The sequence below is a fragment of the Artemia franciscana genome, chromosome 3, assembly GCF_032884065.1.
Source record: "Artemia franciscana chromosome 3, ASM3288406v1, whole genome shotgun sequence".
NCBI lineage: Eukaryota > Metazoa > Arthropoda > Branchiopoda > Anostraca > Artemiidae > Artemia > Artemia franciscana.
Genome location: NC_088865.1, coordinates 7383700 through 7407838, shown reverse-complemented (window position 1 = coordinate 7407838; position 24139 = coordinate 7383700). Strand labels below are relative to the sequence as shown.

The 24139-nt window shown below is 35.9% G+C and overlaps 1 protein-coding gene across 2 annotated transcripts in view; it reads left to right on the top strand.

Moving 5' to 3' along the window:
* LOC136024820 (cGMP-specific 3',5'-cyclic phosphodiesterase-like) overlaps positions 1–24139 on the top strand; it is a 186904-nt gene that overhangs the window by 37991 nt on the left and 124774 nt on the right. The gene's annotated exons all lie outside the window — the stretch shown is intronic.

Below are 24139 nucleotides of genomic sequence, written 5' to 3'. Positions count from 1 at the left end.
TTTCAAAGAGAATAGAGCAAGGGGGGGGGGAGGAAGCTCAAATTTTAATTCCTGAATGCTTTCTGAGATGAAATATCAAAGAGAAAGAGAAAGAGAAAAAGATGGAGAGAAATGAAGGCATACAGACAGACAAAGCGGAGTGCAAACAAACCGAGCCGTAACTGAAACTAGTTGGTTTTAATGAATAATCACCAATGCTCGGGGGTCACCCTTGTAAGATTTAGATAAAAAAAAAAACTTAACTGGAAGTAAGAAGCGACATTAAAACTGAAAACGAGCAGAAATTACTCCGTATATGAAAATGGGTGTCCTCCCCCCGCAATGCCTCTCTCTTTACGCTAAAGTTTGACTCTTTGTAACAATTCTACTTTTTAAAACAATAAAAAAAACTTTAGCGTAAAGAGCGAGGCATTGCAGAGGGGACAACCCCTTTCATACACGGAGTAATTTCTTTCCGTTTTAATTTTAATGTCGCTCCTTATTTGCAGTTGAAAAAACTTGTTTTTTTAATTTAATATCTGAACGTTTTTGAGTTAATGCATGTTTTGATTTTGGCTCACCGCACATGAATAATTAAAACGAAATTTGCATATTAATTTTTTTTCTAAATGGCATTCTCATAGTTTTGATCGGATGATTTTGATAAGAAAGAGGTGGTGGGGGGAGGCCTAATTACCCTCCAATGTTTGGTTATTTAAAAATGCACCAGATATTTTTATTTTCTGTACGGACATTTTTGTTAATAATAAACATACCTACTTTACGAATCAACTTACGTAACGAACTTATATATTTGTGTATTTTTATTGCGTATATGAGGGGTTTTGTCCCCTCGTCAACACCTCACTCTTTACATTAAAGCTTAAATTGTATCCCAAATCTTTAAGAATGACTCCTGAATCACAAAGAACGTAGAAAAAGTAGTTGAAATTCCTGACAATACTTTATTGTAAAGAGCAAGGTATTGTGGAGGAGAAAAAATCCCGTAAAGAGCAAATATACGTAATATTTGATGTTCGTTTTAAGTTTTAATGCTGCTCATTACTTCCAGGTGAAATTTTTTTTATTCATTTTCTAATTGTTTCTTTTTTAAATAATGCTAGAAAATCGTCCGCCCCCTTCATGGAAATTCTCTTCCCTCATGATAAATTCCTCCAACTGAGGATCCTCTCATGGAACTCCTCCGACTCACTCCCACCCCAACGCAAAAAATTCCACCTGAAAACTTCTGGACACTTCATAATAACCATTGCTACATGTAAACAGTGGTCAAAGTTTGTAACTTGCAGCCTCTCCCCCGGGGACTGTGGGGGAATAAGTCGCCCCCAAAGACATGGGTATTAGGCTTTCGACTACGTTCAACAGAATGGCTATCTAAAAATTTTGATCCGGTCAAATTTTACTTGAAAAGGGCACTAGAACTTTTAGTTTCCGTTAGAATGAGACCTCTTGCAACATTCTAGGACAACTGGGTCGATACGATCACCCCTTGGAAAAAAAAACAAATAAACACGCATCTGTGATCTGTCTACTGGCGAAAAAATACAAAATTCCACAGTTTTGAAGATAGCACCTTGAAACTTTTACCGGAGGATTCTCTGATACGCTGAATCCTATGGCTCGATTTTTAGTTAGGATTATATGACTTTTAGGGGGTGTTTCCCCCTTTTTTTCTAAAATAATTCAAGTTTTCTCATGCTTGTAACTTCTTATGAGTAAAACTAAAGTTGATGAAATTTACATATTCAAAATCAGCATGTAACCATTCTTGGTTCCAATGTGATTCTCTTGATGTAGCCATTGGTATCAGAATTCCGTTTTTTCGAGTTTCGGTTACTATTGAGCAAGGTCACTCCTTACTACAGTTCGTTACATCTGGGTGGTTTTCAGAGGACACGAGCAACAGGACATGAGAAATCATAACGGCTAAGACAAAGAGTCTATTATAATGCTACAACTATCAGAGGCAACGCTATAGCGTTGCCTAATGTATAAGCCATTCGGCTCCAATGTTTTATTATTTATTATTATTTTTTTCCCAGAGGCACTTCATATGGAAGGGGTCGTCTCATAAACTTTGGAGGGGCTCACTATTGGAAATTGGAAGTTCTAGTGCCATTTATTAGAATCAAAAGTGATCGGAGTGCAATCCCCACGACCTTGTTTCCGCAAATGCATCCAATAAAAATTCTGAGACGGCTATTTTTTTAAAAAAAATAGTTTAAAGATCACACAACAATAACTCGGATTGCAGCACAACCCCGAGGGCCAGAGGGCAGGCTTTTTAAGTTATGCGCTAGGGACAGAGAGGGATAATTTGATTGGAAATTGAAAGTTCTAGTTCAATTTTTAATAGTCAAAATTGAAAGGAGGGCAACTATCCCCCCTCCATACTCTTCTTCCTCAAAGACATCCGATAAAATTTTTGATATAGCCATTTTTACAAATCGTTCGAAGATCATGTATCGAAAACTCCATGGTCGACACAAACCCCCATGGCCCGGGGACAAGATTTGTGAGTTATGCCCTGGGGGCAAATATGGTTCAATTTGGAAGAATTTTGAACTGAAAATTGAAATTCTCGATCAATTTTTAAGAGTAGAAAGAGACCAGAGGGCCACTAGCCCTTCTCCAAGCCCTTTTTTCCAAATTTATGCGATAGCCATTTTGTTAAAAATAGCTCAAAGTTCAGATAAGAAAAACTCAGGTGTCGACACAACCTCCCAACCCCCAGGGTCCACAGGCAGGCGTTGTAAGTTATACCCTTGGGGCATATATGGCTCTTATGGAAGGGATGCTCGTATAAACTTCAGAGAGCTCGTTTGACTGGAAATTGACTGGTTTTGTTCATTTTTAAGGCAAAAAGAGATCCGAGGCACCTAGACCCCTCCCACACCCTTTTTTCCCAAACCCATCCAATTAAAATCTTGACATAGTCATTTTGTAAAAAATAATTCAAAGGTCAGATAAGAAGAACTTCGGCTTTGTCCCCCCCCAGGACGCAGGGGTAGGTGTTATAAGTTGTGTCCTGGGGTATATATGGTTCTTATGGGAAGGGATGCTTGTATAAACTTCAGACAGGACTCATCTGAATGGAAACTGAAAGTTCTAGTTAATTTTTCAGTGAACTGGAAAAGGACGGGGGGCAGGTGTTGTAAATTATGCCCTGAGGGCATATAAGGTTTTTATGGAAGGGATCCTCGTATAAGCTTCAGACAAGGCCCACTTGATTGGAAATTGAAAGTTCTAGTTTACTTTTTAAGAGTCAAAAGAGATCGCAGGGCTGCTATCCCCCACGCCCTTTTCTTCAAACCCATCCAATACAAATTTTGATATAGCTATTTAAAAAAATTATTCAAAGGTCGGATAACAAAAACTCCGGTGTTGACACGGCCCCCAGGGCCCAGGGGCAGACATTGTAAGTTATGCACTGGGGGCATATATGGTTCTTATGGAAGGTATGCTTTTACAGACTTCAGAGGGCTCATTTGATTGGAAATTGAAAGTTTTAGTTCACTTTTTGGAATCAAAAGAGATCCAAGAGCAACTAGCCCCCTCCCACACACTTTTTTCCCAAGCCCATCCAATAAAAATTTTTAGATAGTAATTTTGTAAAAAATAGTTCAAAAGTCACAAAACTCCGGTGTCAATACAACCCCCCAGGGCTCAGGGAAAGACATTGTAAGTTATGCCCTGGGGGCATATACGTTTCTTACTAAACGGATGCTCGTATAAACTTCAGAGAGGGCTAATTTAATTGGAAGTTGAAAGTTCTAGCTAACTTTCCAAGATTCAAAAGAAATCTCAGGGTAACTAGCCCCCCCCCACTGCCTTTTTTCTCTAGACCTATTCGATACAAATTTTGAGACAGGCAATGTTTTAAAAATAGTTTAAACGTCACATAAAAAACCCTGTGGTCAGAACAGCCACCCCCACAGAGCCCCTGGGCAAGTGTTTTGAGCTATGCCCCGGAGGTGTATAAGGTTTCTGTGTAAGTGGTGGTCGCCTAAACTAACTTCGAAGGTGGCTCATTCGTTTGGAAATTGAGAGTTCTAGTTACCTTTTCATGAGTCAAAAGTTAACCAAGGGAATCTACCCCCCTCCCCCAGAAGCATACAGCCTCTTTTCCTTAAATGCATCCAAATAAAATTTTTGAGATAGGCGGTGTTTTTAATTAGCCCAACAATCAGATAACAAAACTTCGTTGTTCCCTCCCCAGAGCCCAGGGAAGGGTTATAACTAATGTCTTGGGAGCGTATAAGATTTTTAAGGAAGAGATGGTCCTAAAATCTCTAGAAAGGACTCAAATGATTAGAAATTGAAGGTTCTCATTCACATTTTCTGAGCTAAAAGTGATTCGATTGTGACAAGTCCCCCTCCCAACGTTCTTTTCCCCAAAAGCATCCAAGGGAATTTTTATATACCGATTATGTTCAAAATAGAGCAAAGGTAGTATAACAAAAACTCCGGAGATAAAACAGCCCCCCAGAATCCGGGAGCAATTGTTGTGCCCTGGGGACATATAAGGTTTTTATGGAATTAATGGTCGTATAAAAGTCTGAAGGGGGCTCATTCGATTGTAAATCATAAAATCTAGTGCAATTTTCAAGAATCAAAAGTGATCGAGGGGCCACTAGCCCCCCTCCAAGACCCTTTTCACCAAATGCATCCAATTGAAATTTTGAGATCGGTATTTTCTTCAAAATAGTTTAAGATCAACTAATAAAACTCCAGGTTCAACCCCCCCCTCCAGAGCCCAGGGGTAAGTGTTGTAAGCTGTGCACCGGGGGCATATAAGGTTTTATGTCAGGTGTGGTCGTTTTAACTTCAGTGGCAGCTTATTTATTGGAAATTGAAGATTCTAGTTACTTTTTTTAAAGTCATCAAAAGTGATCGGTGGGTACCTAACCCCTTCCCACGCTTTTCCCCCAAATGCATCCGATAAAATTTTGAGAATAGCCATTTTGTTCAAAATAGTCCAAAATTCAAATTACAACAACTTAGGGGGTTGAGAAATCCTCCACTGTACCCGGGACAACAATTGTAACTTATATAAGATGTAAGTTTTTAAGAATCGAAAGAGAAAAAAAGTAACAACCCTCCTTGTGCCTCCCCCAAATGCTTCTTATCAAAATTTGGAATAGCAATTTTGTTCAAAATAGTCTAAAACTCAAATTACTATAACTTAGATGTTGGAAAATCCTCCCTAGCCCCTAGAGCAGGGATTGTAACTTATGTAAGTTGCCCACTATTAGAATATAACGTTATTGTGGAAGCAGTGGTCTTACTAATTTTTGAGGGGGATCATTCGATCGGAAATTGAAACTTCTGTCTCTTTCGAAGAGTCATTTGTAATCAAAGGGCAACTAGCTCACGCCCCACTTTCCCAAAGGGCATCCGGTCGAAATTTTGAGACAACCCTTTAGTTCAAAATAGTTTAAAGGCCATATAACCGAGCTTCCGGGGTGGATCCTCCCCATTCATGGGGAAATGGCTCATTGGTATGGAACTTAACCATTATTTCTTTGATAAGTTGTTTACTTTGATACTTGGATTTAATGATTTACGTGGTAAGTTCGATACAGTGCAAGGGCTGTAGGTTATGCAAATTGCTTCTTGTTACCGTGATGCTTTCTTTACTTTGATGCTTCGGTACTTTGATATTGTCACTATGATACTAGTTTTTACACTTTGATAAAAGTTTGATGGAAAAAAAGCTTATTTTGAAATAAGGAGTTTTTAAAAACTTGAAACAACTTTTTGCAGTCAAAAAACGAAAAACAAACTATTTAGAATACCTTTCTGAAAGTTTTTTCCCAATTCTTTCCAAGAAATTGGTGTTATGTATTTCTAATGAATAGAGTCCTCAATATAGACAAGAGTCTGGCTACTAACCATTTTACAAAAGGTAAAAGTATCATTCTCTTAGTTAAATAACCAATTCTCTCACTTAGAATTATCATTCTCTTACTTAAGCGGCTACAAAGTTCTACAAAATTTATTTACCTTTTTTGATTATAATAATAGGGAGAACAGAATTCAAAGACAAGTGAGAATTGGATTAAAGATTTGTTGTTACAGCGCAGTCGTCTTCAGGGAGTAGGGGCTATGCAATTCTAATGAATGGTGTATTCACTAAAAACAAGAGTATGGCTACTGAAACTTTCTCTAACGGTAAAAGTATCATTCTTTTACTTAAATACTATTTTTTTTTACTTAGCATATTCATTACCTTGCTGAAGTGGCTAGAAAGTTCTGCAAAACTAGTTTAACTTCTTCTTTTATTATAATAATTGGGAGAAGAACTCAAGGAGAAGTGAGAATTGGATTAAGGATTGGTTGTTAGACAGTGGTCATTTTCAGGGAGTAGGGGCTATGCAATTCTACTGAATAGTGTCTTCACTACAAACAAGAGTAAGGTTACTCACCGTTTCTCTTACGGTAAAAGTATAAGGCCTACTTCACTTGGCCTCCATGTGACTCAGCCTACATTCAACTCAACTCCTATACAACCTATCATAAACTGTTTTATGAGCTAAATTGAGTTGGGATTGAATCGAATGAGATTCGAATTGAATGAAGGATATGGATAAGAGCGTATTCATTGAGCTAAATGGGTCTAAGTTAAACGATGGTTGAATTGCGCGGGGGCTGGGTTGAAGAGGGCTAACTTGCATGAAGGTTGAGCTAAGCAGGAATTGAGCTGACTCGCTTTAAGTTGAATGGAGGTGGAGTTAAGCAGTGATAGAGTTAAGCCGGTGCTGAGTTAGACGGGAGTTGAGTTGAATAGGGGTTCAATTGAATGAGGATTGAATTAAACTAGACTTTTTTTTAAAACAGGTTGAGTTAAACAGGGTTGAGTCAAAGAAGTCTGAGTTGCATGGAAACCCCCCATAAAAGTGAAACATAACGTTTGGTTTAGGTGTTTTACAGAAGGTTTTACATTGGACCATTTCTGAAAGAAACAAACACCACTCTCAAAAAGGAACAGTACTCCATACATCTCTATTTGGACTTCTGCATTCCGATATTAGCTTTAGATTTGTAACCAAAAACTTAGAAATTTTTAAATACAAAATATATCCAAAAGTGAAGCCGAAATTTTCCGTGAAACATATAGGCTCCTGCCGATTTTGTTGTATCTGAGCGAAACCTAATACACCATTTGTGAAGTATGCACTTACTGTGTTCTACTGTAGAAAAATCTTATTTATAGTTTGTCGTCAGAATGGTTATCAGTGACCTGAACAATTTAGAATTCTGACTTATTCTGATTAGAAAATATATATTTCTTTTGAAGTGAGATTTGTGTCTCTGGATTAACTGGAAACTGGTTAGGTTTATTGGTAATTTAACATAGATTCAGCATCAACTGAAGGTTTATACGACCACTGACAGAACAACATGAATCAAAAAGCAATTCAAAGGAAGCTGAATTTTGCAATTTATAATATTTAGCTATAATAATTAAATGATGATTATTAAATCTGATTTTTATAATTAAATGATTTCTTAAAATGTATATGAGTCCAATTTCAAATTCTCTAAAACAGGGAATTACTTTCTGTCTTTGGCCATTTTTATTTGATAATTGAATAATATGGGGAGGTTAGTATGTAGAATATAATCTAGTTTTACAAAAATGTATGTAGATACAATTTCAGTCCCCACTATGGAAAATTGGATCTGTTATGTCGAGACAACGTAAGGAGTAAGTAAAACAAGATAGAGATCGAACAAAATAACGTAAAATAAATATTTGTATTTAGGAAATCATATTTTTTTGCTGAAAAAGCTCAAGCTTCCTCTCTTATCAGTTTCTGATACTGTTTGTGCTGAGGCTCACGTTCGGTGGGTGAGTTGATTTAAGCGATAGTCAATCTTGAGAATTTTACTCAAACTCAAAACCATCGAACTCCATACCTTTTCTTTGCTTACTAAAATTTGACATTCAGTTACTTTTGCAATTGAAACCTGTCCTTTTTTAAAAATATCAGCTTGTTAAATTTAAAGAATTCCCTCTTCTTTGTGCATTAACTATACCATAGAAAAGTTCAAAGTTTACTGGATATTCCATCCTCATTATTAGCAATTGTTATCCTTTTACTTTAAACTTTCAGGAATCAATATAATAAGGGGTCTATCGAAATAAAAACGAACATGGAAAACTCTAAATAATCCACTGAAAATGAATTTAAAGAGATAAAGCAACTGAAGAGACTTAAACAAACAGCTTCGAGTTGTGTGCACATATTTTATAATTTTATAATATAGCATTATTAATTTATTAATTTAAAATTATTAATTTAATATAATATTTTATAATAGCATTTTATAATTTTTGTGTGCACTAAGATGTATTGCATTCTGTAGTTATCAAACAGTTCATGATAATGAACTGTAGTAAGGAGCGACCCAGCTCAATAGTAACCGAAACGCTAAAAAACAAAATGACCCGGCTCAATAGTAACCGAAACTCTAAAAGACGAAATTTTGATACCAAGAGATACAGCAAATAAATCAAATTTTTATGCTGATTCAAAATATATAACATTCATCAAGTTTAGTCTTACCCATCAAAAGTTATGAGCTTGAGAAAATTTGCCTTATTTTTGAAAAAAGGTGGAAACACCCAATAAGCCACATAGAATCTTAATGACAATCACAACATACGATTCAGAGTATCAGAAAATCCTACTGTAGTGGTTTCAAGCTCCTACCTGCAAAAATTTGGAATTTTGCATTTTTTGCCAGAAGAAAGATCACGGATGCGTGTTTATTTATTTTTTTCCAGGGGTGATCGCATCGACCCAGAGGCTCAAGAATGTCATTAGAGGGCTCAATTTACCGAAAATTACAAGTTCTAGTGCCCTGTTTGAGTAACCAAAAAAATTAGGGGGCAAGTATGTCCTCCCACGCTCATTTTTCCCAAAGGCACCGAATCAAATTTCTGAGATAGCCATTTTGTTCAGTATAGTCGGGAAATCTAATTACTATGTCTTTCAGGACGACTTAATCCCACAGAGTCCCCAGGGAAAGGGCTGCATGTTATAAACTTTGCTCATTGTTTACATATAGAAGTGGTTATTGAGAACGTTTTCAAGTTTTGTTTTTCTGGTGGGGGGGGTATTGGGAGGAAAGGGCTATGTAGGAGGATCTTTCCAAGGAGGAATTTATCATGGAGAAAGAGAGTTTCCATGAAGGGGAAGCTGGATTCTCCAGCATCATTTAAAAATGAGAAATTAAGTAAAAACAAGTTGTTTTCAACTAAAAGTAAGGAGCAACATTAAAGCTCAAAACAAAACGAAATTGTTACGCATATGACGGGGTTTGTCCCCTCCTTTCTCTCCTTTTTCGCTAAGGTATTTTTAGTAAATCCAAAAGAGCTATTCATTCTAATTAAACGGCCTTTATGATTCAGGCGTCATTCTTAAAGAATTTGAACAAAATTCAAACTTTAGTTTGAAGAGCGAGGTATTGACGAGGGCTTTAGCCCCCTCATATGCGCAATAAGAATATACGAATATAGAAGATCGTTACGTAAGTTAATTCTTAAGTTACGCATATTTAGTACTAATAAAAACGTTCGTAAGAAAAAGAAAAATTAAATTAAATCTAATGGCCTCTCTAAGTAACAAAAAAAAAAAAAAAAAAAAAAAAAAAACGTTGGAAGGCATGTAGGCCCCCTCTCCCGCCCCTTTGTTCTCAAAATCGTCCGATCAAAACTTTAAGAAAGCCATTTAGCCAAAAGAAATTAAAATTAATATGCACATTTCGATTTAATTATTCATGTACGGTGAGCCAAAATCAAAACCTGTATTAATTCAAAAGCATTCAAAAATTAAATAAAAAACAACCCCACTCCTTATGCTAAAGTTAGACTCTTTCTCACAAATTTACTTTTTAAAAATATGAAAACTTTAGCGTAAACACTGCGGCGTTGAGGAGGTGACAGCCCCTTTCAAATACAAAACAAGTTTTAATGTCACTCCTTAATTTCAATTAAGAAAAAATTTTTTCTTTAAATTTAATTTTGATCCTAGATACAGAAGATTTTTTTTAAGTTGACTCCCAGGATTTATTGGTTAATATTGAGTTATGTAATTGAAAATTTATTTTTTAAGACAAAATAATTAATTATTTTAAGTGTGACAATTACTAGAAGGCAGTAAATTGAGTAATAAAAAAACTTTAAGGCAGTAAATTGAAACGAGATGGCATTGAATCTGTGGCCCGCCCTGTTTGACTGATTAGATATAAAAAAATTTTTTAAATGAAAGTAAAGAGCGACATCAAAACCTAAAACCAAGAGAAATTACTTCGTATATGAAACGGGCTGCTTTCTCATCAACGCCCCGCTCTTTACGCTAAAGTTTGACTCTTTCTCTCAACTCTACTTTTTAAAACAGTTAAAAAAAACTTTCGCGTAAAGATCGGGGTGTTGATGAGGAAGCAGCCCCTTTCATATACGAAGTAATTTCTGTTCGTTTTAAGTTTTAATGTCGCTTCTTACTTTCAGTTGATTTTTCTTTTATTTTTTAATCAATGCATGTTTTGATTTTGGCTCTCCGCAGATGAATAATTAAAAGAAAATTTGCATATTTATTTTTTCGGCTAAATGATTTTCTCATAGTTTTGATCGAATGTTTTTGAGAAAAAGGAGCGGGGAGGAGGCCTAGTTGCCCTCCAATGTTTTGGTTACTTAAAAAGGCAACTAGAACTTTTAATTTATTACGAACGTTTTTATTAATAAAAGATATACGTAACTCACAAATTAGCTTACGTATCGAACTTCTGCATTCTTATGTTTTTATTAAGTATATGAGAGGGTTCAACCCCTCATCAGTACCTCGCTCTTTACACTAATGCTTAAAGTTTGTCCCAATTCCTTAAGAATGACCCCTGAATCACAAAAGCCGTAGAATAAATAGTTGAAATTACTAGAAACATTTTAGCGTAAAGAGCAAGGTATTAGGAGGAGGTGAGCCCCTCATATGAATAATAATTTCTGTTCGTTTTAAGTTTTAATGCTGCTCCTTACTTTCAGTTGAAAAAGCTTTTTCATATTTATTTTTTCATTGATTTTTTTAAATAATGCTAGAAAATCCTGCGCTTCCTTCATGGAAATTTTCTTCCCCCATGACAAACTCCTCCATGGAGAGTTTCCCCAGCATATCCCCCTCTTTTCAACCCCTCCCCAACCAAAAAATCCCCCTGAAAACGTCTGTACACTTCCCAATAACCATTACTATATGTAAGCACTGGTCAAAGTTTGTAACTTGCAGCCCCTCCCACGGGGGACTATGGGGGAGTAGGTCGTCCTCAAAGACATAGTTATATGGTTTTTCGACTACGCTGCATAAAGTAGCTATCTCAGAATTTTGATCTAATGACCTTGGGAAAATAATTAGCCTGGGAGGATGCCTGGGTGCCCTTCAACCTTTTGATCACTTAAAAGGGGCACTAAAACTTTTAATTTTCACTAGAATGAGCCCTCTGACGACATTCTAGGACCGCTGGGTCAATGCGACCACCCCTGGGAAGAAATAAAAAGAAAAAATAAATATCATATAAACACGCATCTTCGATCCGTCTTCTGGTAAAAAATACAAAATTCCACGTTTTTGTAGATAGGAGCTTGGAACTTCTACAGTTGAGTTCTCTGATACGCTGAAGCTCACGGAGTAATTTACGTTAAGGCAGGACGGGCTCTCAGGTAATTTTTCTATACATCCCATGTTAAACATTTGGAGTTTGCCTGACGTTCCTGAATTAGTGATTTCGGCGGTTTTTATTTTAACACATATAGAAAAATCTGATGAATATTTTGATCTAATCAATTCTTAAAGCCGACATTTCTTTTTTTTAATTCCAAAATAATTATAAAACCTGTCTCGGGTTTGCATTCTAGATTGCTACACTTGACAATGTTGTTTTGAGATATCAAAAAATAGAGCAAAAAATATTTTATTCAAAAATCAGAAACTTATTTCTATAATTTATACTTTCTGGCTGCATTCTCTTCAAATACTTTACATATTTGTGTTCCGAAATCAAAAATTCCTCTCAAAAGACTAGATGCAGCTGTAATCGGAGCGGGTGTGAATGCTTAAATTAGACCAAGGGACTAACCACTCTCTTTCTTCTTGAGCGATTAAATAAAAACAACTAGTTTTTATTTTAACTGAAAGTAAGGAGCGACATTAAAACTTAAAACGAACAGAAATTAATCCGTGTATGAAAGGGGTTGTTCCCTTCTCAACGCCCCACTCTTTACGCTAAAGTTTGACTCTTTATCTCAATCCTACTTTATTAAACAGTAAAAAAACTTTAGCCTAAAGAGCGGGGCGTTGAGAAGGGAACAGCCCCTTTCATACACGGAGTAATTACTGTTCGTTTTAAGTTTTAATGTCGCTCTTTACTTTCAGTTAAAAAAAGTAGTTTTTTTACTTAATTTATGAACGTTTTTGAATTAATGCATGTTTGATTTTGGCTCTCCTCAAATAAATTATTAAAGTGAAATTTGCATATTAATTCTTTTTTTTGGCTAGATGGCTTTCTCTTAGTTTTGATCAGACGATTTTGAGAAATAAGGAGTGGGGAAGGAGGCCTAGTTGCCCTCCAATCTTTTAGTTACTTAAAAAGGCAACTAGAACTTTTAATTATTAATGAACGTTTTTATTAGTAAAAAAATATACGTAACTTCAGAACTAACTGAAGTAGCCAACTTCTATATTCTTATATTATTATTATGTATATGAGGGGGTTTGTCCCCTCGTTAATACCTCGGTCTTTACCCCTGAATCAGAAATGCCATAGAATAAATAGTTGAAATAACTAAAAATACTTTAGAATAAAGAGAGAGATATTTAGGAGAAGAAGAGCCCCTCATTACGTAATAAATCTCTTTTCGTTTTAAGTTTTAATGCTGCTCTTTACTTTCAGTTGAAAAAAATTTTCATGTTTATTTTTTCATTGTTTTTTAATAATAATGCTAGAAAATCCCAAAGACATAGTTATTATGGTTTTGGACTATGTTGAACAGACTGGCTATCTCAAAATTTTGATCCGTTGACTTTGGGAAAAAATGAGCGTGGGAGGGGGCCTAGGTGCCCTCCATTTTTTTGGTCACTTAAAGAGGGCGCTAGAACTTTTCATTTTGATTAGAATGAGCCCTCTTCCAACATCCTAGGACCAATGGGTCGATACAATGACCCCTGGAAAAAAAAAAATCGTGATAGGTCTTCTGGCCAAAAATACGAAGTTCCACATTTTTGTATAGTAGGAGCTTAAAACTATTTCAATAGAGTCCTCTGATACGCTGAATGCGATGGTGAGATTTTCGTTAAGATTCTATGACTTATAGGGGGTCTTTCCCCTACTTTCCAAAATATGGCAAATGTTCTCAGGCCCGTAACTTTTGATGACAATGACTAAATTTGATGAAACGTGTATGTTTAAAATCAGCATGAAAATCCGATTCTTTTGATGTATCTTTTAGTATCAAAATTCCGTTTTTTAGAGTTTCGTTTACCATTGAGCCGGGTCGCTCCTTACTACAGTTCGTTACCACCAACTGTTTGATTCAGCGACGTATTAGTTAGTTATAGCCGGTTTGGCTACAACTAACTGAAAATAATCAGTCTAACTGATAAACAGTCTGGAGAATAAGTAGCGTGCAGACACGAAACTGTCAGTTAATAAATAGATATAAAATAAATTCTATTTTAAAAATAATTACAAGAAGAATTGTTAAGGATAACCTGCGCCTAATCGTAATTTTGAATGAGAAACCCCTTAAGTTTGACCTTCTCATATTTGAAAGTGAAGCTCTAGTTGAAGCAATGAAGAAAACTGACAAATTTGTCTTTGACAGAATTGCCCCCCTGATAAAGAATTGACTAGGTAGTAAAATACTTGGACTTCGGCTAGGCCTTAAGCTTTTGTGACTTTTAGGGGGTGTTTCCCCCAATTTTCTAAAATAAGGCAAATTTTCTCAGCTCTAAACTTTTTATAGGTAAGACTAAACTTGAAGAAACTTATATATTTAAAATCAGAATAAAGATGTGATTCTTTTGACTTAACTATTGGTATCAAAATTCCATTTTTTAGAGTTTCGGTTACTATTGAACTTGGGCTCTCCTTACTACTGTTCGTTACCCCGAACTGTTTGATCATTATTTTCATTTCTTTTCGTTTGAGTTTTATTGATTCTTTAACAATAATTTGCAGTAGCTTCGAGTTTGAAAAATTAATAGGAACTATTTTTTCTTGTATCAAGTTTAATTTGGCTCTTATTTATCTAAGTTATTATGGCTTTCCTATAAAAACTTCTTTTTCAGTTTTTTTTAATTTTTTAATTAGCCAAAGGAAAAACTAACCTTTGAAAGTGGCTTTAACGGCAGTTAAGAGTGTCTGAAAGTGTTATTTTATCGCTTCCTACAATGGTACTTCCGAAGTTTAATTTTTTCGTTTTTTTCCCTAGTATAGGTACATGTATGTCAAAGCTTTTTATCGAACTCTGGTGTACCAATTTTGATTTTGTGATTATTCAGGTATTTCAGCAATTGCTGAAAGGTAACATAAGCAACTGGATTTTCTTTGCTATCAAGAATGGCTCAATATTTCCTGGTTTTGTGTTTATCCCAGTTAGTTTTCAATCAGTAGTAGAAATCAGACCCTTTGGCCCATGTCCCTTCACGACAACACGTCTCCCATTTCTTGATTTCCCCCACTTCTTCAATAAAAAGGCGACATGTTAACCCTTGGCGAAATAAAAGTAAAACAAGGTTTTCCAATGAGTCATATAGGGCGGGAACATGGGATCACTGTCATTTTGTTTTAATTAATTGCGAGGTAGTTTTATTGCTAGTTTGTTGCATTCATTACAATAAATCAACTCGGCTTCGACAATTATGTTTTAATTATTCATATTAGGTATTAATTATTAATAGCTCAGGATTAACCGCTAAATTTTGGGAGCCTATTTTCTGATTTCATTTTGTGGATTAGAATTAGAATACCTTGATCCTGCAATAACTCTTAGAGCTTAAATTTCTGAATGGACAGAACTCGAAGCTGTTTGTATACGTCTTGTTAGTGCTTTGTTTCTTTAAGTTCATTGTCTATGGATTATTGAGAGTTTTCCCTGTTCGTTATTTTTCGATAAACCACTTATTTTATTGATTCCTTAAATCTCAGAAAAGCGGATTACAATTGCAAATACAGAGTTAGGAATATGGAGGAAACTTTGAAATTTTCAACGGAAATAGTCAATAGACCACAAAGGGGAAAATTCTTTGGATTTAACAAGCTAATATTTGGAAAATAAGGGCCGACTTTTATTATAAAGAAAATTTATGCTAGGTGTTACTAAGCATATAAACGGTATGTACATTGAAGGTTATACCCTGTAAAATTATCATGATTAAGTATCACTTAAACTAAAGCGCCCACCAAATATATTGAGATATTACACATACATATTTTTCACAACCAGGATCCACTTAGTTGTATTTTGGTTAAGCCCAACTTCCCCCTCAAAATTCTCTAGATGTTTCAGCTTAGCATCCTTAACCATTCCATATATATTGCAAATAAACCATTTTGACAACCATGATGTACACGATGTCTTTTGATTTAGTTCAATATCTCTATAGATTTTTCCCGAAAGTTTCAACCTAATAATCTTTGCTGTTCCTGACATATTGCCCCTATGCCCATTTACAGCTAGGATAGCAAAGGACAGTATAGTGGCATAGTGTCATTATGTTCGACACACCCCTTAACATTCTGAATGCTTCAAGTTGATACCCTTCCCAAACTATTCTTAAAATATTGGATATATGCCGTTTTGACTACCTGGATAATGTCTTTTAACTCTGTTTAATATCCCTCTTCACGTTCCAAGAAAGTTTCAACTGAATGGCCTCAGCTGTTTATGAGATCAATATAGATATCCCCAGAAAGATCATTTTGACAACTTGGATGCACATAGCGTCTTTCGATTTAGATCAATTTTCCCTCAAAATTCCTTTAAATTTTCAACTTAATTGTCATTGCTATTTATGAGATATTGCAGATAAGCCCTTTCGGTAATTTGAATGCACTTTGCCATTTTGAGAGGCAGGCCATTTCAGCATTTTGAATAGTTAAACTCTTGGTGGTAGCAATACTAATAGTAGCAGTCACAGTCATAAGCAATAGCAGCTACAGTCATGAGTTGTCACATTTGTAGAGGCACTTCATTGCACATATCACATTAATCCCACTCACAGTTACAAATAGCCACAATTGTAAATAACCGCAGTACCACTGTGGCAGTTCTGTCCTCTCTTACTTCCGGGATAAAATTTAATTAGTGCCCCCCCCCCCTGTACCAAAAGTTTTCAGGCCAAATTTTAACAAATTTTCATTTATTGAAAAGGAAAAAATTCTTTTATTTAAATCTCATTCCCCCTACTTTAGCATCTGAAAACTATTAATTATCTCTAGAAAATGAATCTAAAATTAGTTAATTGGGAAAAATCAAAACACCTGATTCAATTTTATGCTTGCTGCTAACTGCACCCTCTGATTTATTTTGAAGTAAAATGTCGAAAGTTACAAAATGATTATAACCGTTTGAATATTTATTCGAAATTTTATATCCCTTAAATTTCTTACCTGGGGCAAGTGCCTTTTCTGTCCCCCCCTAAAGCCACTTCTGCATTACCATTCGAGTTGCATTCATATTTCCAGTCTTAAGTGCTTGCAGTCACAGTCAGAAGTTGTCGCAGTAGTGCAAGTAGTCGCCGTTGCAAGTATTTGCATTCTTAAGAAGTTGCAGTCGTAAATAGTCTTGGTCGAAAGTGGTTGAAGTCCCGGTCGCAAGTAGTCTTTGTTGAAGTTACAGTTAATTGCACTTGAAATTAGTCGCAAGTAGTCATAGTTGCAGTCGCAAATAGTCGCAGTGGAAATTACAGTGGTAGCATTATTGCTCCTGAAAGTTTTCAGTTAATACCTGTAGCCGCATTCCTTTTTACCTGTAGATATTGCACACCCTTTTGATAATCTGGATACCCATAGTGTCTGAATTTTCATCTTATATTCCCTGAATTTCCACCTTAATACCGTTAGCCTTTTCTGACACACCCAGAATCAAATTTTCCCTTCCCCTTATCCAATGGTAAATAACGCTGTATACAAACAATGGGTATCTTGCATAATTTACAGTCCATACCCATTCCTAAGATATTTTAAGCCCCTCTTATTTCTGGCCTGGAAATAAGATTTAGTTCAGTATCCCCTGAACAACCCATGAAGTTTCAGCTTAACACCCTTAAATTATTTGAACGAACCTAGGATCAAATATTCCCCCTTTCCCAATGACATATCCTGCATGTTAACATTGATTTAATTATTTATAATTTACGACTCTTGTCCCTTGGGCTGTGAGGTGCTTGGCATCCCTGAAGGGATAATTATTAGACCTCGAAAATTTAAAAACGCAATCTCTAAATAGCATAGTAAACCTCTATTAAAACTTTACCACACAGATTGGGTGGAAGGGGGTCTTCCACCCAAAAGGCAGCTCTCCTTATATACAGGATAATTTTTGCTCGCTCAAAGTTCAATGTATTTAGTCCTATTTGAAGAAAAACTGGGTTTTTCTCTACTTCATAAGTTAGTAGAACCGATTTTTATATTAAATTTAAATAAAAAGCAATTTGCTTTTAATTGAAAGCAAAGAGTGACATTAAAACTTAAACCGGACAAAAATTATTCTGTACATGAAAGGGACACTCCCCTTCTAACCCCAGCTCTTTACGCTAAAAATTACCTCTTTGTTACAATTCTACTCTTCAAAGTAATGAAAAACTTTAGCGTAAAGAGCGGGGTGTTGAGAAAAGGACAGCAAGACTAAAATCATGTCGGACCCCCCTCCCCATCGATAGAAAATTTTTTCTCATAAAAACTCCACGTCCCCTAGTAGAAAGGTGCTTCCACAGAAAATTCCCTCTGGAAAATTTATCCCGTGGAAAACTCCCCCATTGAGAATTTCTCCCATGGAAAATCCACCAACCTACGGAAAACTAATCTAGATAATTCCAACCCGGTAAATATTTCCCTAAGTCAATTCCCTTTAGCATCCCTACATGAAAAATTGAGTTGGCAAAGAGAAAGTAAGCCAAATAAAAAGAATATTGTATAGGAATATTGGCAAATTCTCCATTTTAAAATATCCCTTAGAAATTTTACCCCCTCCCCCCTTAAAACTTCCCTCTGTATGGAAAATTATCCTCCTAGAAAATCCCTTCAGCAGAAAATTCTCCTTTCTCCCCAGAAAATGTCTGCATGCTTTCCAATAAGAAATACTATACGTAAAAAATTGGCAAATTTCCTTACTTAAAAACTTTTCCCCAGTGGCTGTTTGGGGCTATTTTATCCTCAAAGAAACAGTTACTGAGTTTTTCAACTATGCTGAACAAAATGGCTGATCCCGAATTTTGATTGGATGAATTATAGGAAAAAATGTTAGTAAGGGGGGGGGGGCAATTGCTTTGCAATCTCTTGGCCACTTAAAGAGGGCACTAGAATTTTAATTTCCATTCGACTGAGCCGTTTTCCATATCTTAGGACTATTGGTATGATTCAATCACCCATGGAAAAAAACAACAAAAAACAAAAACAAATAAACACGTATCCATGGTCTTACTCCTTTCTCTCACTGTAAAAATCTAAAACCTTGTGCGTCATTGGCGCTTTACTGAAAATTATGTGTGTCTAGAATAATGTTGGAAAATACAAATAAAGTCAAACTGAATGTTTGATATAATGCTATCAAATGTTGAAAGATCTTCGTTATAAGATTTTATTTCACTTTCATTTCATTTTTATTTTCAATGTTGTAACAACTGGAAAAGAAAACATTTGTAATATAATTCGTTTTTAATAAAGCATCAATGACGCAGTATGCCTTAGACTTTTACAGTTAGGGAAGGGGGCAGTATAAAACTCTTGTTCGTAGTGAAGCTGTATTTGTCTTGAACATTCTCGGAAAGAACAAATAAAATTAAACTGAATATTTGATATATAATGATTTTAATGGCTGGAATCTTTTCAGTTCAAAATTTAATTTTACTGTCATTTTGGAGTTTGTTTTTAATGTTGTAATACGTACAAACGAAAACATTTGTAATATAATTCGTTTTCAGTAAAGAGCCAATGACACAGTAGATTTTAGACTTAATAGTGATAGAAGGAGGCAAAATCCAAACTCTTGTTTGTAATGATTTTGATTCGTTTCAAGCTTGATTTGCATAACCAACTTAATTTCACTTGTTTTAAGATTTATTCATTTGTTTATATTATTACCTACAGTATATTTTTTTGCCATGATTGTTTGTTTAATTTCTGTTCGTTTTGATTTCACTTATATTTACATAGCAAAATATTACTGTTCGTTTTAAACTTGATTTGCATATTCAAGTTAAACATTCCTCGTTTTAAGATTTATATATTCGTTTATATTAGTATCTGTTGTATATTTTTTCTATGATTGTTGATTTAATTTCTGTTCGATTTTAATTTTATTTATTGTTTAATAGTAATTTTTAGTCGTTTTGAGTTTGACTTATTGTAGGTTTCTAGTTTTTCTGATCTTAGGTTTAAATTGACCTTTACTTTTTCTTTGAAACACTTCTTTTTCAGAACTTTTTTAAATTAATTTCCCTTCGAGTTTTATTGCCAAAGTCTCAAGTTTTTTCAAATTTCCATATTCAAAATAATTTTTATTCCATAATAAATTATCAGTTTTGGCAAGAACTAATCGAATAAAGATGAATTTTCGATATATAATGATATCTGGGGAAATCCCATAAATGTCATTGAAATATTATTAAATATCATTATAAGCGTTTTTGCAAGATTTTTTGGGAAATCCCCAAAACTTTGGAAATAGTAAAAACCGCACGGCCTAGTTGGTCTATTGGTAAATCCTGGTCTGGTTTCACTACAATTTTTCTTTTATTTTCAGTGCTATAATAAGTACGAAAGAAAATATTTGTAATATCATTCGTTTTAACAAAGAGCTAAATACGCAGTGGGCCTTATGCCTTTACCGGTGGGGAAACGGGCAGTAGCCAAACTTTTGTGATTTTGGGAATAGAATATTGTAAATAAGTTTTTTGAGTTAGGGGGGAGGTTTCGGGTCATATAGGGAGGGTTAGGGGTAATCTCCCAAGATTTTTGAGATTAAATATCGTTAACAAATTTATTTGTTATTTGTTTTGGAGGGAGGGAGTGTTGGGCCATAGAGAGACGGAGGGAGGGCCATGGGCCAGATCCAATGATTTATCAATCATTGAAAACAATTTTTGGAGAGGGAGGGGTATCAGGACATGGGAGAACGAAGAGTGAGCCCCCATAAGTTTTGGAATAAAATATTGTTAATATTTTTCTTTGGCGGGGGAAGGTCATGCCATGGAGAACCAGAGGTGTTGCCATAATTTCGGAATAAAATATAGTCAACTTTTTTGGGAGGGGGGGGAGTTTTGAGCAATGCATAGAAGGCCAGGGGTCAGCTCCCTTAAGCTCTGGAATAAAATAGTGTTCATTAGGTTTTTTGAGGGGGTTGGGGGTTGGACTTGTCTCATCTTTGAACTTATTCAAAAGCTTCGAATAAGAGCCTTATATGCCCCCAGGATGCAACACTTGCCTCCCGGCTCTTGGGGGTTGTGTACACCCTGGAGTTTTGTTGTCTGATTTTTTAACTTGTTTTAACGAAATAACTATCTCAAAAATTCGATTGGATGAATTTTGGATAAAAAAGACAGAAGGGCTAGTTACCCCCGGCCCCTTTTGACTCTTAAAAAGGGAACTAGAACTTTCAATTTCCAATAGAATGAGCCCCCAATGAAATTTATACGATCATTCCTTCCACACAAAACCTTATTTGCCCCGGGGCATAATTTACATAACTTGTCCCAGGGTTCTGTGGGGCTTTGAACTTTTGTTATATGATCTTTGGTCTAGTTTTGACTAAGTAGAAATCTTGAAAATACAATCAAATGCATTTGAGGAAAAGACTGTTGGCGGGGGGGGGGGGGCTAGTTGCCATCAGATCACTTTTGACTCTCAAAAAAGGATCTAGTTCTATCGATTTCTAAGAATTTTAGAAGCTTCTGGAGTTTATTTTCTCCATAAGAACCTTACATACCCCGGGCATAAGTTACAACCCTTCCCCCGGGTTCTGGGGGATGTTAACCCCGAAGTTTTTTTGATCTGATCGTTGGAATATTTCAAACGAAATGGCTGTCTCAAAATTTTGATTAAATGCGTTTGGGAAAAGAGGGTGCGTGTTTGGGGGGGGGGTGCTTATGGAATTTGTTCACTTTTGACTCTTCAAGCGGTAACTAGAACCTTTATTTCTAATCAAATGATCCAACTCAAAAGCTTATACCACCACTCCCTACACTAAAAGCTTAAATGCCTCAGTTGTATAACTTACAACACTTACCCCCGGTCTCTGAGGGCCTGTAAACCCCAGAGTTTGTTATTTTATCTTTTAACTGTTTTGAACAAAATGGCTGTCTCAAAATTTTGAGCAGATGTACTTGAGGAAAAAACGGCCTTGCTGTTTTTTCCTCAAAGTGGGGGGGGGATTTAGTTGCCCTCCAGTCACTTTTGACCTAAAAACGGCACTAAACATTCCGATTTACAGTTGAATGAGCCCCTTCTGTAGTTTAAACTACCATCCCTCCAATAAAAACCTTACATACCCCGGGGGCATAACTAGCAACACTTTCCCCGGTTCTGGGGGGGGGCTATGTTATCCCTGGAGTTTTTGTTATAAGGTTTGTGGTCTATTTTGGGTAAAATGGGTATATAAAAAGTTGATCGAACGCAATTGTGGAAATAGTATTTTTGGTAGGGGGCGGGGGAGTGTTTTGGTTGCCACCGGATCGCTTTTGCTCTTACAAAGGGAACTAAAACTTAGAATATCTAATCATTTGAATCCCCTTCGAAGTTTATCCGACCATCGCTTCCATAAAATCTTATATATTCCCGGGATAAAAGTTACAACTCCTAGTTCCCCCGATTTTTGGGATTGGGGGGGGGGGGGGTTATTTTGGTTCCGAAGTTGTTGTTATCTAATCATTGGACTATTTCAAAGAAAATATCAATCTCAAGTTGATCGGATACATTTAAGGAAAAGAGAGTGTGTGTGTTTGGGAGGGGGGTAGATGCCCCCCCATAACTTTTGACTCTTAAAAATATAGCACAAACTTTCAATTTCTAATCAATTGAGCTACCTCTGAAGTTTATGTGGCCACCCCTTATTAAAATACTTGTAAGTTAAAGTGTTTTAAGTTATGCCCCCGGGGTATAACTTAGAAGGCTTGCTACTGGGATCTGGAGGTTGTGTCGACCCCAGAGTTTTTGTTATTTAATGATTGAACTATTGCAATAAAATGGTTCTCTCAATATTTTTATCGAATAGCTTTAGAGGAAAAGGGTGGGGAGAGGAAAGGACTTGTTGATCTCTGATCTCGTTTAACTCTTAAATATGAAGTAAAATCTTCCATTTCCAATAAAATGAACCCCTTCTGAAGTATACACGAGTAGCCCATCCATTAGAACCATATATGCCCCAGGGTATAACTTACAACGCCTGCCTCTGGGCACTGGGGGTTTCTTTCTCCCCCAAAGTGTTTGTCATCTGATATTTTAACTATTTTTTAAAATTCTTACTGGATGCATTTGGAAAAAAAGGCGCGGGGGGACTGTTTTCCCTCTAATCACATTTGACTCCTAAAAAGGGTACTATAATATACGATTTCTGATCGTATGAGCCCCCTCCAAGTTTATACGATAATCCCTTCCATATGAAGTGCCTGTAGGGAAATAAAAACAAATATAAGAGAATTTTGACGTTCGGGTTGGAGGGGGGAGGCTATTTGCTATCAGATCACTTTTGACTCTTATCCAAGAAAATAGAACTTTCAATTTCTAATCATTTGAGCCCCCTTCAAAGTTTATGTGCCTACCTGAAAAGGTTAAGTTTTGTCATCTGATCGTTGGACTATTTCAAACAAAATCCCTATATCAAAATTTTGATCAGATGCATTTGGGAAAAAGAGGATGTGGAGAGGGGTATATGCCCTTCGATCGATTTTGATGACTCGTAAAAGGTAACTAGAACTTTCAGTTTCCAATAAAATAAACCCCTTATGAAGTATATACGAGCAGCCCATCCATTAGAACCATATATGCCCCAGGGTATAACTTACAACGCCTGCCTCTGGGCACTGGGGGTTTCTTTCTCCCCCAAAGTGTTTGTCATCTGATCTTTTAACTATTTTTTAAAATTCTTACTGGATGCATTTGAAAAAAAAGGCGCGGGGGGACTGTTTTCCCTCTAATCGCATTTGACTCCTAAAAAGGGTACTATAATATACGATTTCTGATCGTATGAGCCCTCTCCAAGTTTATACGATAATCCCTTCCATATGAAGTGCCTGTAGGGAAATAAAAACAAATATAAGAGAATTTTGACGTTCGGGTTGGAGGGGGGAGGCTATTTGCTATCAGATCACTTTTGACTCTTATCCAAGAAAATAGAACTTTCAATTTCTAATCATTTGAGCCCCCTTCAAAGTTTATGTGCCTACCTGAAAAGGTTAAGTTTTGTCATCTGATCGTTGGACTATTTCAAACAAAATCCCTATATCAAAATTTTGATCAGATGCATTTGGGAAAAAGAGGATGTGCAGAGGGGTATATGCCCTTCGATCGATTTTGATGACTCGTAAAAGGTAACTAGAACTTTCAGTTTCCAATAAAATGAACCACCTCTAATGTTTACACGACCACCCCTTACATAAAACCTTATCTGCCCCGGGGTATAACTTAGAATATTTCCCTTCAGCACTCGGTTTGGGTAGACCACTGAGTTTTCTTTATTTGATCCTTAAACTACTTTTAACAAAATGGCTGTCTCAAAACTATGATTGGATGCATTTTGGGAATAAAGGGCCTTGAGGGGGGCTCTAATTGCCCTCCGATCACTCTTGACTCTCAACCAGGACTTTATAAATCTATTTTACAATCAAATGATACCGCTCCGAAGTTTATACGACCATCCCTTCCATAAGAA